We start from the raw sequence: 14414 nt of genomic DNA, 5'->3' as shown, positions 1-14414 counted from the left end.
GTGGGTCTAACTCGTGTGGGTTGCACCTTCATACACAACCATTGCCATCGGAACCGCGATGGTTTTGTGGTCATGCGGAGGGACATGTTATAGCATTCCCCTGCTTCCTTATGCTCCCCTTTCATGCATGCTACTCCCCCAGGGGTTGGGAATTGCATAGCTAGGTGATACATAGAAGTTATCGCCTTTAATTCTCTCAGAGAGGGTCTCCCTAATACCGCATTGAAGGCTGAGGCGCAATCCACCACGACAAAGTTTTCCATTATGGTGGTTTGCCTGGGTTGTTTCCCCATGCTGAGGGCTAATTCAATTGCATATAGGGACTGTATCGAGTCCCCTGTGAACTCGTAAAGGGAGGTATTTCAGGGTTTCAGGTGTCGGACGCTCAATCCTATCTTCTCCAAAGCGGGGCGATGCAGGATGTCTACAGAGCTTCCATTATCCACTAGGACCCGATGTACTCTCATGTTCGCAAGATGGACAGTTAGCATCAGGGGGTCATTATGATGGAAATGTACCCCCTGCGCGTCTTCTTCAGTGAAGGTTATCAGTCATTCTCGCCCTTGAAACTCTTCGGGTGGCGTTGCTCCAAACTTAAGACGGACGGTGGTGGACTTTGTCTGGCCTCCTTGGCATATTTGTCTCGTCCCTTCCTTGAATCGCCTCTGAATCCTGGTCCTCCAAAGATGGTCCTGACCTCTCCCTGTACTTCTGAGGCCACCTCTCGCGCCCGCGGCGGGGACGCTCCTTCTTCTGGCCTCTGGTTCTCCTTGCGCACATATCTGCCCAAATGTCCCCTATGGATGAGCTCCTTGATTTCCACCTTCAAATGGTTGCATTCCGCGGTGGTGTGGCCGATATCTTTGTGATACTGGCAATACTTGCCGGGGTCTCTTTTAGACCGGTCTTTTTTCATTGTCGGGGGCCTTTTGAAAGGGACCTGGTTTTCGTTCGCAACGAAAATATGCTCTCTCGCATGGGTGAGGTCAGTATAAAAGGTGTAGGGGCCCTGTATGCACTCATCAGAGCGTTGATGCTTCCGGGGCCGATCATCTCTCGTTTCCTCATAGACCCCCTTCTTCTTTGCACCGCTTTGGTTTTCTCGGATCGAAGGTTTCAGGGGCGACTGGCCTTTTCCGGCTTTGAGGCTGTCGTGACCATCCTCTACGTGAATATATTTTTGTGCTCGCTCGTAGAAACCATCCAAGTCTGTGATCTCCCTCTTGAGCATGTTATCCCATAGCATGCTTCCTGGGTGCACTCCAGCTGTGATGGCCATTTTCAACTCTCGGCGGGTTAGGCTCCCTACTTTAGCTGCCCCCATATTGAACCTGTGAATGTAGCTCTTCAAACTCTCATTTTCTCCTTGCTTCACATTTGCGAGGTTGGTGCCTGGCATCGTGGAGTCCTGCACGGCGTGGTGCTGCTGGAGGAATTCATCAGAAAACTGTTGCCAAGATCTGATGGCCCCCGGTCTAAGTATTTTGAACCATTTGTACGCAGGTCCTTTTAATGTGACAGCGAAGCAATGACATCTCGCCCCGCTACTAATTCCCCTCAGCTTCATCATGTCATTAAATGCATCTAGATGGTATTTTGGATCTATGCTTCCTTCGTAGGGGGTCATATGGGGCTCCTTAAAGTTGGTTGGGAGCCGGATGGCTTGGATCTTCTTGATGAAGGGTGACTCATGATCGAACTCTTCCTCAAAGGCTTGACCTCCGGAGTCGGTGACGATTTTGCTTCGTAGGCTCCTCATTTCTGTGTCCAGGTCTTCCCTCCACTTGCTTAGGGAGTCTCTCAAAGTGGACGGGTTAGGATCCCCCTTTCCTTTGCCTTCTCGGGGCGCCATAGGGGGTGTGGTCCTTTTACCCACCCTCTTTTTTTTGAGCTCTTCCTGTAGATCTGAGGGTGCTCTCTTTGAGGTGACCTCGTCATCGTTACGAGGGGCAGCATTAGTCTTCGGCCCTGGCCCCTGGGGCTGCTTTGGTGGTTCGGGGCATTCATGTTGCTTCGTCCCGGGGGTGTTACTAGTGGAGAGTCGGGTCCGTCCATCATCTACTGGGACGGTGGTTTCTACTCCCTCCTAGCCTCTCCTTTTTCGCTTAGGGAGTGTCACGTGTGATCTCCCTTGCAACAGACCATTTAGCACCTCTTGCATGTTCTCCAGGGTGGTTTCTAGCCTCTGATTCTTACGCTGAAGTTCTCATATCTCATCTTCGTAGAATTAAGACTTAGAACTCGAGCTCACGGAGTGGACCCGAGGGTGCTTGTCAGCCTGGCGCTTCGATGGGCCTGGATCCTGCCGACCAGGGTTTGGCACCTGCGGCGGCCTTGGAGGTAGGAACTCATCGGTGCCCCTTGCTGGGGCAGTCGCCGACTTTGGACGATCCTCCTCAGGTGGGACTGCCGGGGATGAGGCCTCCTTTTCGTCTCTGGGCACCTCAGACTCCCTTGGGGCCTCCATGTTTGCAGGTAGAGGAGGATCCCTCATGGAGGCTTTTAGCTGATCTCTGTCAAGGTGGACCTCCACCTCGCGTAGCTCTCTCAACCATTTTGAACGTCACGACACTTTTTCTTATCGAAATCAATGGAAGAACAGTGACTTGCAATCTATCCTTCCCACAGACGGCGCCAAACTGTTGACGGTGAGAACTCGTCAAACAAGTTAAGTTAGAAAAATAGAAACATAGAGATTATCAAAAGAAAAACTTTGAAGATCTAATTGGAAACATAAAGAACACTTGCAGAAGAAAAATGGTGAACTGAATTTGTATTTCTTATGGTGTAGTGCTACAGTGATTTTTCCAACCCCCCTCAATGTTGAAGAAGGGTTCCCTTTATAGTGGGCTCTAATGACCCTTGATACAGTGTGGTTCAGGGGACCAGATGGTACACAAGTACATTCTCAAGAGAATGGTATCGGATGTAGTGGTGTTGGGAGAGTGGTGGTCGGCTCTGGTGCATGTCAGAGACGTGGAGGTGGTGCTGCCATTCCTCGTACTACCCTTAACCGCCACTACTTGTCCGGTACAGGTGTCAGGTCTGTCCCTTAATCCTTGCAGGCATGTATGTACCTATTTAGAGGTACCGTGTTTGTATATTTTGTCTCTTGTGGGCCACCTTGAATGACATATCTGATTGGCCTTCTTGTAAGTGGTCCCAATTGTCTAATTGAAGAGAGTGCACTTCGTTGGTGGCCCCAACCTCACCAAGTGACGTAGGGCCTTTTCTACGAGGTGGGTATAGCATGTTATAAGGCTAGTGAGGTTTCGCGTGGATGTGGGGAGGTCCTGACACCGTGTACACCCGCGGGACGTAGGGTGTCATATACACCTTTGAAGCAACATGGCCGCGAGACGCGAGGTTGTGGGAGCACCTACGCGCATTGGCCCCTGGGCGAGGCCCTTTGGGGCGAGGCCATCTTCGACGCGAGGCCCTTGGGAGAGACCCTTTGGGGCGAGGCCATCATGCACGCGAGGCCCTTGGACGAGGCCATCATGCACGCGACACTCTCGGGCGAGGCGCTTATGCGTGCGAGGACCTTTGGAGCGAGGCCACGCGCGCGCAGATCCCAGGTGGCATCGCAAGGCCAGCGCGTGCATATCCCAGGCAGCGTCGCGAGGCCAATACGCGCAGATCCCAGGTGACGCGCGAGGGGCTCTTTGCGAGGCGAGGCCTCGCTGGGTGCATGGGTGCTCAGCAAGCTGAGAACTTCTGTCGAGGTGTACGGGTGCTGGGCATGCTGAGAATAGCCTCATGTGCCTCCTTGCGAGAAGATGATGTCCCATGGGTTTCATGGCAGAAGTAGGTGTCTAGGCGTTTGGGGGACCTTGGCATGTGCTTTCGATCTTTCACAAGCATGGAGTTTTGAGCATCTACATATATATTTATAAAAAAATATAAATAAACAAAAAACTAAAATATATATAAATTTATATATATACACACACCATGTTATATATATTTATAAAAAAAAAAATATGGATATATATATACCTCAATACTGGGGTGGATCTGAGGTGGCGGCGGCGATGGGGCGGATCCGTGGTCGTGGCAGCAAGTGGGTGGATCCAAGGGGATGGGGGAGGCAGTGCTCCGGTGGTACTGGTAGTCTGAATGGATGGGTGGTGGTCCAAATGGGTAAGAGAGAGAGAGAGGAGGGGGGCAGTGGTGATCTAAATGGGTGAAAGAGAGGAGAGGGAGAGAGAGAGGAGGGCGACCAAATGGGTGAGAGAGAGGAGGGGTGGCCGAATGGGTGAGAGAGAGGAGAGTGAGGGAAAGAGTGGGATAGAGAGGGGAGGGGGGAAGGGTTTTGTGTTATCGGGGGAAGGAAATGTGTTTTCTTTTTTAATTTTGTTGTAGATGAGAATGGCGGAATGGTCGAAGAGGTGTTGCTATATAACACTATCAGGGGGGACATAATAGAATATTAATAAATTTCACAGAAAAGAAAACCGCCCAAATTTCCCTTTGCTTTGCTGGTCAAAATTTCATAATATTAGGGTCGACTTTTTCAATATCAGGGGCAACCCGTTGCCCCTAATATTATTTCAGAATATCAGGGATGACTTGCCCCTTATTGTCTCTAATAACGTGTATATTAGGGGCGGCTGTGTAGTATCGCTTGTAAAACTATTTTTTGTTATAGTGTGAATGAGGTTCAATACAAATACTAGCGTTAATTATGGTGGAAGGCATTGCTTAGGTGGAGCTTAGTACGGTGGTGAGAGATCACAATTAATACATGTGCTAAATGGTTGATTAGAGTTCACGTATAAAAATAATACATATTTAAAAGAAGTTTCCCATAAATGCTTTCGTTCTTTATAAGGAAAACCCTAGTTTCCAAGACCTTTCTTAGTTAGGGAACCCTTGCTCCTTAGCTTTTCTCTCGTCCAAAAATTATCGATGCTAGCCTGTGCACCAGTGGAGCTTGGTGAGAGGCCCTGCCCTTGCACATTCAGCATCTTTGGACCCTTCTTAGTTAGGGAACCTTTGTTCCTTAGCTTTTCTCTCGTCCGAAGATTATATCGACACTAGCCTGTTCACAAGTGGTGCTTGGTGAGACGCCCTGCCATTGCACTTTCAACATCTTTTATTGTGGTGGCTTTGTTTGTGCGAGCACTTTGTTCTATTCGCCCCTCTATCACTTATCGGTTCTTTGACGGTGGGTTCCTCTCCTGACTCCTGATCTAGTGGTCGACGTCACCATTCAACAATGGCTATTGATTTGGGCCAACTCCATTTGGTGGAGTGTGGGCTTTCCAATTGGCTATGAGGTGTGACATTATTAGCTCCAGTGTTGGCTTGGCACCCCCAGGATTATGATGGTCTCTTGGGCGCTAATGGAGGTGGGTCTCGACCTTGGGTGGGAGTGAGGTGATGGGTCGTGGTGAATCGTTTTTATAGTCGGGATGTTGTTGTGGTGAGTTTAATTTTATTTGTCTTGTTTAAGTTTTATTAGTCTTGTTTATGTTTCCTGTTTGATAATTTGCTTCTGTTTTGGTTTCTTTCATAATAATGGTGTTTTATGACCTTATTCTGTGATGACCTTGATTTGTGTTATTTTTGTATGATCTCTCTTTCTTTCTCTCTTAGTTCAAATCGTATTCGAGTGGTGTTGCTGATTCATATTCGAGCACCATTACTCTATTGTAACATCTTTAAAAGGGAAACCACTGTGTATGTATATGGTGGGGGAAATCTGTTTTACCTATTGTTATTTCTAAGTTGATGCCTGCCCTTTAGGGATGTAAATGGGGCAGGTCGGTCCAGCCCCACTAAGCTCCCGCCCCGTTATAAGGCTTTTGATGCGAGTCAGGTTAGACCTGCCTTGGATGTAATGGGGTGGATCAGATAAAAATGTTACAAGATAAAAAAATGGCAAAAAAATGTGTCATACTAGACATAAATGAGCTGCCCAATTTTTTTTATAAATGGCCTTACATACTAAAATAAAAATAAATTTAATATACTTCAAAACAAAACATCAATTTTCTCCTTTATCTCTCTTAAATATATGTCTAGCTTATTATACATATATTGGATCATGGATCACCCTAAATAATGGTAGTAATTGAAATTTTTTAAATAAAAAAAATAATAACAATATGGTCGGGTCATGATCCGACCTGCATCAATCGCTAATGGGTCGGGTCGAATCTCAACCCTGCCTCATTTTCGCCCCACTTATATCGGATCGGGGGTCGTCATGTCGGTTCGGGCTCCGGCCCGTCCTGATCCGCCAGGTTTTTTTGCCATCCCTAAGCCCTTATTATTAGGGGATGGTCTTAGTACTTAGGTTGATCTGCTCTATCATGTATTCAGTTTGATTAGTCTTTATTTAAATCATCTTTTTTGTAAGATTTGTGAAGCTATTTATACATTTTTCGTAGGAGTGTGATCCATTTTAACCAATGAATACAAATTCATTTTATTTCTTAAAAAAACAAAAAGAATATAAGAAAGGTTGATGTTTATTTTTTATTTTCATTATTTTTAATCAAAGAATGTTGCTTTATTCTTAGCTTTTTCGAATGGATCTTGTGCTAAGTATTGCTCGATCTCTATTATTATATTTCCATATTTATTCTAATGTTTATTTTTTTTTATTTGGTTCAATGTGGTTTTGTAATTTTGTGCGTAAATTATGTAATAAAGTTGCTTACTTATTAGCATTCTTTGGTGTTCATTGTACCAACAAATTCGTTGAATAATATTGTAGACATCTTTTTTCAGTATTGTTGAGAATTTGAATTAATAAAGATTGTAATTCTTTTTTATTAAAACAAGAAAATTATAATTTAAAGGAAGACTACGACAATATACAATTATTAGTCTAAAACCTTATGAAAAAAACACACTTTTTAAACATTATCTTTTTAATTATTTATACATTTTGTTTATATATTGAGTGAAAAATCATAAAACTCTCTTTTGAGCTTTTCAGGATCACACTATATTACGGGCTCTCAGCAAGCCCAGGTGGTTGCGGCCCAGAAGCACAGCCCAATAGCGCTGAATGAACGGTTGCTAAAAGACAAAGCCCAGGAATGGATAGATCAAGCCACAATATGAGAAGGAGAGGGCAGTGAAGTACACGAACAGTCGAAGGACCCTTCAGGAGAAAACGAACCCATTGAAGAGCAGCGGGCACGTGAGAGAAGGAAGCCAGTGAGACCTTGATGGCTGGACGAGTTTGTTAGGATGGAGCGGCAGTGAGGCCTTGGAGAGGAGTGAGAAATTGTTGAGATTTCTTGTAATTTGTGATTCTGTTAATCGTTTGGGTATATGTTAATTGTATTGAGACAATGGGAATTATTATTGAGAAATCAAAGCTTTTAGCTGCTGGGAGTTTTGCACTGACTCGAAGAGTGCTTAATTTTACTGTATTATTGGTGCTTTCATTGATTCTACTCATCATGAAGAATGAAGAAATCGCTGCTCTGCTTCAATCCATGGAGCTTAGCTTCAAGCAGTACTCAGATGAACAAATGGAGAAACAGTTTCAGAAATTTTCCACTCTGTTGAATCAACATGCAACCCAGACTGAAGAACGTTTCGCCGCCATTCCATCTCCGCATGGACCACCGTTGGAAGGAACTAGCAGTATTCGGGGGGACGGCACGAAGGGGTCAAGTGAGCAATTCACAGTGGTGCAAAGTCATGGAGATATGCATTCCATTCTCAAAACTCTGAGGGTGAAGGTTCCACGTTTCGACGGTTCGAACGTGGAGGACTGGATTTACAAGATCACTAAGTTTTTTGACTTGCATAAGGTGGACAATGAGATGAGGCTGGCTGTTGTCCCTATCCATTTAGATGGAGCACCATCCACTTGGTTTCAATGGGTGGAAAAGGGGGGTTCAATCACCGATTGGGATTCTTTTTTACAAGCTTTGGTTCAGCGCTTTGGCACTTCGATCTACGATGATCCTTTGGGGCGTATCTCGAAATTGACTCAGACGGGCCGAGTATCATAGTACCGAGCTGAGTTTGAAGCATTGATGCCACGTATTACGGGGGTAGCTGATGCGATGTTTCTCAACTTCTTTGTGTGGGGTCTGAAGCTGGAAATTCGCAGGGAACTTCTCCTTGCTAAACCGGTGGACTTAGCCGATGCAATGGCTAAGGCTCAACTATTCGAAGATTGCCATGATGATCTGGGTTTTCGTCAGCGTCCGGAGATGAGCAAACAGGGATGGCAACCACGAACATACAGCACTCAACCAACGCAACACACCACGCCAACATATGCTCCGAAAACAATCGCCCCATATCCAAACACATTTGGCTCGGGTTCTCAACCCCCAGCGAGTACGCCTTCCCTACCGATCAAGCGATTATCCCCAGCAGAACTTAAAGAACGCAGAGACAAAGGATTATGTTTCACGTGCGATGAGAAATTCAGTTATGGGCATAAGTGTAAAAATAGGATGCTGATTTTGTGTGCTCAGGATGAGGAGGAAACGAATTTGGAAACTGAAAGTACAGACCAGGACGGGCATCAATCCGAGGAGGCTGAAGTAAGTCTAAACACTTTATCTAATTCATTGAACCCGCGGATCTTCCGTATTATGGCCAAACACGGCACTGAAACATTGGAGGTCCTTATAGACACCGGTAGCAACAACAATTTCATACAAGCATCCTTGGCCGAGCGGTTGGCTTTGAAGTGGGAAGACACAACTCGTTTCAATGTTTACATGGGCAATGGCAAGTTCTTAGTGTGTTCGAAGATCTGTATTGGAGTGGAATTGCTTATGCAGGGACACTAATTAGTGGTAGATTTGTACGTTCTACCAATTTGTGGGCTGGATATTGTTTTAGGAATGCAGTGGGTGCAATCCTTGGGACCGTGTCTTCATGACCATAAGAACTTAACCATGGAGTTTCAGTGGCAAGGTAGCACGGTTAAGTTGGAGGGGTCCAAAACAGCTGCTCCAAATCATCTTACATTTACACAATTGCATGCCCTCATTAGAGAAGGTGACATTAAAGATGTATACAGACTGATGGCATTACAGAAGGAAGATCCGCCAGCTTTAACAGACCTCCAAACCGTGGAATCACAATTTCCTAGCGAAGGTTTCGGCCTTCTTACCGAGTTTCAAGTTGTGTTCGCCGAGCCCACATCTCTTCCGCCATATAGAAGCATCGACCATCGAATATTTTTGCAACCCGGTTCGAACCCAGTGAAGGTGCGGCCATATAGATACCCCCACTTTCAGAAAGACGTTATGGAGCAGTTGGTTAAGGAGATGATTTCGTTTGGTTTCATACGCCCAAGCACCAGCCCATATTCATCTCCGGTCCTATTGGTCAAGAAGAAAGATGGTACGTGGAGGTTTTGTGTGGATTACCGAGCTCTCAACGGCATAAAAATCAAAGATCGATTTCCCATTCCGACTATCGATGAGCTATTAGATGAATTGGGTCACGCAAAGGTATTCTCAAAACTAGATCTCCGGGCGGGCTACCACCAAATCCGGATGGACCCTAGAGATATCCACAAGACCGCCTTCCGCACCCATGAAGGACACTACGAATTCGTCGTGATGCCGTTTGGGCTTACAAATGCCCCGTCCACATTTCAGGCCACAATGAATCGGCTATTCAGTCCCTTTCTGCGACGGTTTGTCATCGTTTTTTTTTATGATATTCTTATATACAGCCATAACATTTCAGATCATGTTTTCCATTTGCGAATGGTCCTACAACTTTTACAGGATAATAGCTTCTATGCCAAAGTTACCAAATGCAGTTTTTTTCAGTCCACTATAGACTATCTGGGTCACTTGGTCTCGGCAAAAGGAGTTAGCGTGGATCCTTCTAAAATAGCAGCAATGTGTGACTGGCCTACACCAACTTCGGTTAAACAGCTGCGTGGGTTTTTAGGCTTGACTGGCTATTACCGCAGGTTTGTCGCTCATTACGCATCTGTTGCAGCGCCTCTGACAGATTTGCTAAAGAAAGACAGCTTCCAGTGGTCCTCAGAAGCCTCCCAAGCATTTGAGAAGCTCCAAGCGGCCATGACCTCAACACCGGTGTTACAGCTACCAGATTTTTCCCAGGATTTTATTGTGGAGACAGATGCTTCCAACATTGGCATCGGTGGGGTTTTGATGCAGAACGGCCACCCAATTGCATTCTTTAGTAAAAAATTGGGACCATAGTTTGCAGGGGCTTCGGCGTATAGCAGAGAGATGAGAGCCATTATGGAGGCAGTGACAAAGTTGTGCCAATATCTGTTGGGCAGACCTTTCATTATTCGCACAGATCATAGAAGTCTCAAGGAGTTGTGGACACAAGTGATACAAACGCCTGAACAACAACACTTTCTGCGCAAGTTTCTGGGTTTTACTTTCACCATTGAATACAAAACTGGCCGAGAAAATACAGTGGCAGATGCATTATCCAGAAAATACGAAGGTGCTCCTTCGTTGCTGCAATTGGCTGTAAGTACAGGGTGCTTCGAATTTTTGGAGGAACTGCGGCAAGAGAACACAACTTGCCCGGATCTTCGCTTATTACACAGTGACTTTCAACAGGGAAAATTGGATACAACGGTCTATTCAGTCCACGAAGGCTTGCTGCGTTTTCATCATAAGATTATGGCCAGTATCCACTCGAATCTAAAAACAAAGTTGCTGTTAGAATTTCATGCTTCACCAGTTGGGGGTCATGCAGGAGTTACACGAACTTATGTGCGTTTAGGGGCCAATTTTTACTGGAAATGCATGAGAAAGGATGTCAAACAGTTTGTTCGTTCATGTTCGGTGTGCCAAACAGTGAAGTATTTGACGACAGCCCCCTATGGCCTGCTGCAACCGCTACCGATTCCGGAGCGAGTTTGGGAAGACTTGGCGATGGAATTTATTGTGGGTTTGCCCAACTCATGTGGACTTACGAATATTTTGGTGGTCATCGATAGGTTGACAAAATATGCCCACTTTGGAGCGCTGCCTAACAATTATTCAGCCACCAAAGTCGCTGAACTTTTCACTCACATGGTTATTAAACTACATGGACTGCCCCAGACAATTGTTTCTGACCGAGACCCGGTGTTTACAAGCTCTTTTTGGACAAAATTATTTGAGTTGATGGGCACCAAACTCAAGATGAGTTTCGCTTACCATCCCGAAACAGATGGCCAAACTGAAGTGACAAACAGGTATGTGGAGCAATATTTGCGGGCGTTTACGGCTGATTTTCCAAAAAAATGGAGCAAGTTCTTGTCATGGGCAGAGTATCACTACAATACCAGTCACCATTCAGCCATTGACATGACTTCGTTTCGGGCGGTATACGGCAGACTTCCTCCGTCCATCCCTGCTTGTACTCGCGGGGCAACAACAATTCATGCAGTGGAAGAAGATCTCTTAACTCGGGATGAAATTTTGATCACTTTAAAACAGAAACTACAGCAAGCACAACATAGAATGAGGCAGCAGGCAAACAAGAAGAGGAAGGACGTTGAGTTTACAGTGGGGGAACTTGTGTTGGTTAAACTACAGCCATACCGACAGTCAACCGTTGCTAAACGTTTGAATCCTAAACTCTCTCGTCGATACTTTGGGCCATTTCCCATCCTAGCCAGAATCGGAACCGTGGCATACAAGCTCGGACTGCCGCCAACAAGCCACATTCACCCTACATTTCATGTCTCCTTGCTCAAGAAATATTATGGTGCTTCCCCACAACAGTGTTACCCCTTGCCCGAATTAGCTATAGCTAATAATCCACTCATGCTACCTGTGGCCATCTTGTCATCTCACATCATAGTAAAGCAGGGTCACCCAACAAAACAAGTGTTAGTCCAGTGGTCGTTGAGCACGTTGGAAGAAGCAACCTGGGAAGATTTTGATTCTTTTTGTCAGATCTATAACTTGCTGGACCTTGCGGACAAGGTCCAATTCGAGGAAGGGAGTAGTATTACGGGCTCTCAGCAAGCCCAGGTGGTTGCGGCCCAGAAGCACAGCCCAATAGCACTGAATGAACGGTTGCTAAAAGACAAAGCCCAGGAATGGATAGATCAAGCCACAATACGAGAAGGAGAGGGCAGTGAAGTACACGAACAGTCGAAGGACCCTTCAGGAGAAAACGAACCCATTGAAGAGCAGCGGGCGCGTGAGAGAAGGAAGCGAGTGAGACCTCGATGGCTGGACGAGTTTGTTAGGATGGAGCGGCAGTGAGGCCTTGGAGAGGAGTGAGAAATTGTTGAGATTTCTTGTAATTTCTGATTCTGTTAATCGTTTGGGTATATGTTAATTGTATTGAGACAATGGGAATTATTATTGAGAAATCAAAGCTTTTAGCTGCTGAGAGTTTTGCACTGACTCGAAGAGTGCTTAATTTTACTGTATTACACTACAGAAATCTTATCTTTAGTGAAAATTTTGTAATTAAAATCCATTATTATATTTATGTTGTCACTAAAAAAATTTGTAGTAAAAAATATTATTTACAAAAAATTAGAATTTGTGACTATCAGACCCAACAAAACTTATCCCTAAGTATAATATAGATTATGATAAAATTATATTCGTAACAATTGTGACTAAAAATATAACTTTTTAGTCTCAATAATTTTTTTAAATTGTTCTTATACCAACTACTAATATTTTTTTCAAGGGAGAAGAATATCATTGAATAGGTTAACAGACCACAATACAATTGGTCGGCAGAACTCAAAGAACTGTACAAAACTCACAAAAAAGATGACTTAGAGATAATGGCAAACCAAACAGATTATAATTAATGGTGGAGGCTGAACCAAATAGTACATCTAAGAAACCCAACCCTTTCCATCAGTGCCGACAAAAGAGAAAGCCCAACCACCTGCCATCCCCACGAGAAAAAGCCGAGAAACCCATATCTGAAAACCTCCACCGCCAACACCTCCACACCACCTGTTGATCTCTGTCAATCCCACATCCCCTCTCAGCTAGGACACAAGCTAATGGACCCTAGCCTAGAGAGGTATTATACAATCAAGAAAAAGGAAAAAGAGGTTTGTGTATAATTCTCTGTATATTGTATTAAAGGCCTTGAATGCCTTATATACAAGATGCCAAACGTAAACAACAGTAAACCAGTTGAAACTGAAATTAGTTACAAGTAGTTAGAAAAGGAAAACTGAATTAGACTTAACTAACTAACTAATTCTATATCCCTAACAGCCCCCCTCAAACTCAGCGTGTTTAAGGAAACGACACTGAGTTTGTCACGCAAAACAGAGAAGCGAGTGATGGACAGCGGCTTAGTGAGGCAGTCTGCAATCTGAGAAATGGCAGGAACATGACGAACACTGAGTTTTCCTTGAAGCACCTTGTCACGAACAAAATAAAGATCAATCTCAATATGTTTGGTCCTTGCATGGAGAATGGGATTGGCTGCAAGCATTACGGAACTCAGATTGTCACACCAAACTAGAGGAGAAGGCTGAGAAGTGATGTGAAGATCACGAAGCAAGGATTGAATCCAAGTGATCTCGGTCACAACAGAGGCAAGGCTGCGAAACTCTGCTTCTGTAGAGGATCTAGAAATCGTATGTTGTTTCTTGGATTGCCAAGCAACTAAGTTACCTCCAAAATAGACACAAAATCCGGTTGTAGAGCGACGATCATCAGGATCACTAGCCCAATCGGCGTCACTAAAAGCTTCAAGAACAAGCTGTGTTGGGCGTTGAAGATGAATACCATAATCAAGTGTACCAACTAGATATCGCAGAATCCTTTTGACAGAAATCCAGTGAGACTCAAGAGGGTTGTGCATGAATTGGGAGACCTTGTTCACACTATATGCAATTTCTGGGCGTGTGACAGTAGCATATTGTAAAGCACCAACAATAGAGCGATATAAGGAGGGGTCACTTACAGAGTCGCTGCCATAGGTAGATAGCTTGAGTCCCGCATTCATTGGGGTGCCTTGTGATTTTGCTTCTTGCATCTTGGTCCTGCAAAGAAGATCTTGAACATATTTGCGTTGACACAAATGAAAACCAGCGGATGTGTGTGTTACTTGAATGCCCAAAAAATAGTTGATATCACCCAAATCCTTCAAAGAAAAATCCTTATGAAGATCCAAAACTAGTTGAGATATGAAGGATGATGAACTCCCCATGACAAGTATGTCATCAACATAAACTAGAACATATGTACAATGACTAGTTATAGCACAAACAAATAGAGAGGAATCAGCTTTAGAGGAAGTAAAACCTTTGGCGGACAAAGCAGTAGAAAGTTTGTCAAACCAAGCCCGTGGTGCTTGTTTAAGACCATAGAGAGCCTTATGAAGTTTACAAACTTGGTGGGGCATATGAGGATCTTCAAATCCTTGCGGCTGAACCATGTAGACCTCCTCCTTCAACTCTCCATTTAAAAAAGCGTTATCAACATCCAATTGCCGAA

This window comes from Humulus lupulus, chromosome 1 (genome assembly GCF_963169125.1).
Source record: "Humulus lupulus chromosome 1, drHumLupu1.1, whole genome shotgun sequence".
In the NCBI taxonomy this organism is placed as follows: Eukaryota; Viridiplantae; Streptophyta; class Magnoliopsida; order Rosales; family Cannabaceae; genus Humulus; species Humulus lupulus.
The sequence above is the reverse complement of the archived record's forward strand: the minus strand, read 5'-3'. Positions refer to the sequence as shown.